Genomic DNA, 5,055 nt, shown 5'->3' with positions numbered 1-5,055 from the left:
GTATGTTTGCTCAAATAGTTTTTTTCTTCTTTTGGATTCATGTCTTGGTTAATAACCTACATGGTTAGACGCTGACGTCTAATAGACGTTTATACGTTTATAAGACTAGAGCAATTGGAAGCTCACATCTAACCAAACACACGTCTAGCATGTGGTGTTTATGCGTAATTAGACGTTCTAAGTCTAATAGACTTGTGATCGTCTATAAGACATGCGTAATTAGACGTTGACGTCTAATAAACGCATATCCAAATTAGAAGTAAAGAATGTGGAAAATAAAATTAGACGGCTAACTACTTGTGTACTTAGACTATTCATCTTCTGGCTATTGGGATAGATGTCCACTACCATTGTATATGTCCATGTACTTTTCCCTCCATAAATAAACCAGTCACTTCTCAAATGGATTGAAGACAATTGTCTTTCAATGTTTAAAGAGTGACTGAAATTTTTTATAACTTTCCATTATACGTCTAATATTAATAGTACTCTTTCATGATTAATATTAAATGATAACTGCATCTCTTGGAAATAGGTTTATGGAGTTTTTGATGATTCGTATAAGCATGAAGTTAATAGTCACACATTAGCTTTCCTATATTTAATACACGGTCATACTCAAAGGGTTGAGTATCTCTGAATCCTCTATTCTCTCTCTAGAATTCGAATCGCCAAGATCCTGTGTCCATCTTGCTAAAATGTCTTCTCTCCAAAATATCTGTAAATAGACTTTAAGTTTGTCTCCACTTAAGTGATTCCAGAAATGGTTTCAATGTTTGAATCTCTAAAAGCCTCTAGGCTCAAGAAATTTCCGCGTACTCACTACATCTTTCACGAATAGGCGGTTCGTGAATTCTTTGAAACTGCTGGTTTTTATCATAACAAGTACATTCATGCGAATGTACTTGGTAAAAATATCTGCTTCTCAAAGAAACATTTAGTATGTTCTTCAGACTTCCAACTGAAGGGATCTATGAGTTTCCTTCTTCCTCTAATGAAATCTTGTCTGAGATGACATTCGTTTTCTCAAATCAATACTTTGAAGGGCAACTCCTTCCGGTCGCTTATCACGGAAAGAGTAATTGTCTGAAGGTTGAGTATGCCATACTCAACGACATCATCTCAAAATCCATTCTTGCAAAGGACTCTTCCTACATCTACTGTACGAAAGTCTTTGAAATAATGGTGGCAATCACAAGAGGTGTAGCCATCAACTGGTCGAAATTCCTCTTCAACAATCTGGTAAAAATGATTTCCTCTTGAAAGAAGATCTACGGATACGATGTTCCCCTTAGTGCACTTCTTTGTTGTCTCCTTGCTGAACCTGGTCACGAGTTTCAATTCAATCCAACTAAAGTCTTGAACAGTTCGAGGGTTCTCGACTATGTTCTTCGGGTGGGTAGGCTCAGGTCAAAGAAACGAAACAGGGAAGCCTTTGACTCGGCATTAATTTTAGCCTTAGACTTGGTCGTAGACTCCATTTCCGAATGATGTTAAAAATGGGGAAAGAGAGGGAAAAGATTAGCCTTAGATTTAAGGGGAAGGAAATCTTTTGATGTTTTTGGGGAAGGAAATATGTTGATATTTTTGAATGTTTTTCTGTGTTTATTTTTGAAAAATATTCCTTTTATTTCGAATCAAGCTATCATTTGCTATGTAATATGAACAGTATGTTGCTCTCTACTACATTATTGAATATTCTTATACTATTCTAATCTTCTATTTAAGTTTTAACATCATCAAAAAGGGGAAATTGTTGGGTCAAATTATTTTGACTAAGGGTCAAATTATTCTAACTAACGATATTATGACGACGAACTTGTGTAAAACTTAAATAGAAAGGAAACTAAGTCGTCTAATTGTTTTTGTGCAGGTGAATAAAAACGTGCTAAGTTAGACTTAGCTTGAATTAGGTTCGTTAGACATAGCTTGAATTAGGTTCATTAGACGTGTTAGTTATTAGACGTGCATAATTAGACGTGCAATCTAACGGATACGTAGTTAGACGTGCAGTCTAATAGACGTAGTTAGACGTGCAGTCTAACAGACGTAGTTAGACGTGCAGTCTAACGAATAGGTAGTTAGACGTGCAGACTAACAGACGTAGTTAGATGTGCAGTCTAATAGACGTAGTTAAACGTGTAGTCTAACGGATACGTAGTTAGACATGCAGTCTAACAGACGTAGTTAGACGTGCAGTCTAATGGATACGTAGTTAGACATGCAGTCTAATAGACGTAGTTAGACGTGTAGTCTAACAGATACGTAGTTAGACATATAGTCTAACAGACGTAGTTAGACGTGCAGTCTAACGGATACGTAGTTAGACGTGTAGTCTAACAGACGTAGTTAGACGTGTAGTCTAACATATGTAGTTAGATGTGGAGTCTAACAGATACGTAGTTAGACGTGCAGTCTGAAGGGACACGTAGTTAGACGTGTCGTCTAACTCCATTAGACTTATTGGTCTAATGGATCCTGCTATTAGAAGGGGGCGTCTAACTTCATTAGACTTGGCAGTCTAATGGAGCACGTCTAATGCCTTGCTTCAGCAGTTGCTTGAAGTTAGTATCCGTCTACCCACGATCAACTAGTTGTACGCTACTCGTGCTCCACTAATCCGTGCAGATCAGTACGACAACTAGTTGCATCCAATGAATTAATGCCACGTAAGCAAATAATCTTCCCACTATTTGTTTCTTGCAGGACAATCCTAGAAGAATATTCGGCGCACTACCAGATTGGTACGGCCACGATCTTTGTGCACAGTGTGTACTGTACATGTGTACTATGAAGGCTTTCCAATGGGTATTTTCCACGTGTCAATGTAGAAGATTCGATCGTTGGTACATGTTCTCTATTTAAAGATCCTCAAGGACAATGAACAAATAGTCAGCCAGTCTTCCGAACTTACAATCGATCTTACGAATTGCTCACTTGTTTACTTACTGTATTTTGTACATCAAGATAGAGATAGAATAAAAGTATTGTCTAGCTCATTGATATTCTTCAACATACTGTAAGTTGAACAGAGTCTGTTTTGTTCAATAGTGCGCTAGCACTGAAACTATATTTGATTCAAAGAAAAGTATAGTGAATACTTCCGGTGGTTGGAAGAAGGGGTGACATAGAAGAGTTTTGCTCTAAACATCCATAAACAAATTATTGTGTCATTTATATTCTGTCATCTTTTCCTTCATCGGTTCTTAGCTTCAAACCTGAGCAAACGTTTTCGCACTTGAATCACTTCTAGAATTTTCAAGGGTTTGTGAAGAATAGAAAGTGATATAAATCCCTGACATGATTTCTATCAAACCGTTTTTGCACGAAGTTGTCATCAATAGTTAGACCCTTGTCTCTATTGGTGCCATTGATCCTTTCAAAATGAAAACATGGTTGTCATTCAGGTCATGTACGAGCAGCCGGAAAAAGAGGACGTAGAAAAGCAAAAGAAACCCGTGTCCCCCGAACAAGAGAATCTCAAGGTGGTTAAGAAATCATATATCGAAATCCTCAAAGCAAATGAAAACCACAACGAACACGTGAACGAGAACCAAACTGATCCTGATCCCACCGAGCTTGAAACCGAAGCCCTTTTCCCACTAATTAGGTTCGAAAAGCCCGACGTCGACGTGGATGATAGTGAAATCCAAAACATCTCAAAAACCATGAGCTCTGAAACCAAAGAAAGCCGCAACATTGTTAAAGAAACCACCTTAAGGGAAACAACTCATACGCTCAACTCTAAACTCAAGCCCAAAAGAAAAAAAGTGACAAGAGAAGCTAGAGAAGATGAAGAAGCCGGAAATCTATCCGGAAATATATCCCAAAAAGACATAAGGGTGACAAGAAAGAAGGAAAGAAAGAACAAGGGCAAAGACAAGAGAGACGAGTCCGAGGAAATCAACCCATATCGTCTTGTTTTAGTTGATTGATTGTTAGTTTCATTTCTTATACACTTTTGTACTATGATTTCATGTCCTCGTGCGTTTCTTAGGCCAACTGTGGATTCCTTATGGCCATCGTATTTTGATTTTGAGAAAATTGTTGTAAGCTCAATTTCAGCTCTTGTACTCTTTTTACATTTTTAGGTCTTTTTAATTAATGGCGTAAACCATTTCTCAAAAAAAATGGTTTACGCTTTCCTCAACTCCTGAATATAGGACACGGTTGATATCAGGAATGTTTAAGTATTTTTGAATTCTGTCTTTTGTTGTCAACATTTTCGTGTATACCAGCTAGAGAATAAATTGGCGACGAGGAATAATCTTTGGAGACCATACCACATTATGCCAATCTACCTCTTGTTCTCTTGTTCTAACCATTTCTCATGTCTTTCCTGTAATAAACTTCTCATTACTTTTTGTTTTCCATCATATTTCATAACTTTTTTATTGAGTTGCTTCTGCCTCATTAGGTTTAGGATTCTATCACCTTCTGGAATACGCCTCAAAAGTGAATACTTGATGTATTCTCTTCTAACTATGTTTCCTTGCATTTCTTCTTTGAATGTAATGAGAATATTATCTAGTTAGGGCATCTTTTCTTGTTTTTAGGATTTTTTTCAATGACCATGCCATTTTTTCATTGATGCTTCGTGTTTAGATACTCTTCTCTTCTTTCATAAATCTTGTATGCACCCATTTGACCCATAGGGAGTCCGCTTTTTGCTCCAACTCCCATAAGCTCCTGATGGTGAGGGCTTTGTTCCATTCAACACAACTTTTTATTCATAGTCCGCCTTCTTCTATGGGAGTGAAAACATCCTCCCATTTGACTTTTTTTCCTACTCTGCCTTGTGTTCCCCAGATGTAATCTCTCATGATTCTATCGAGTTCAGCCATTAGTTTATTTGGAATAACTATCTGTTGTGCCCAATAGCCAATAATTCCAAAGATGACTCTTTTAACGAGCTCGATTCTACCTGCATAAGATAGTTTTTTCTAACATTTTCTACCATTTGTCTGAAGTGATTATATCGGAGTTGTTTTGATGACAGGGATACTCCAAGGTATTTCACTAGTACTTCACCTTCCTTGATTCCCATAATATTGA

This window comes from Impatiens glandulifera, chromosome 4 (assembly GCF_907164915.1).
Source record: "Impatiens glandulifera chromosome 4, dImpGla2.1, whole genome shotgun sequence".
NCBI classification, from domain to species: domain Eukaryota; kingdom Viridiplantae; phylum Streptophyta; class Magnoliopsida; order Ericales; family Balsaminaceae; genus Impatiens; species Impatiens glandulifera.
This window is presented reverse-complemented; position numbering follows the sequence as displayed.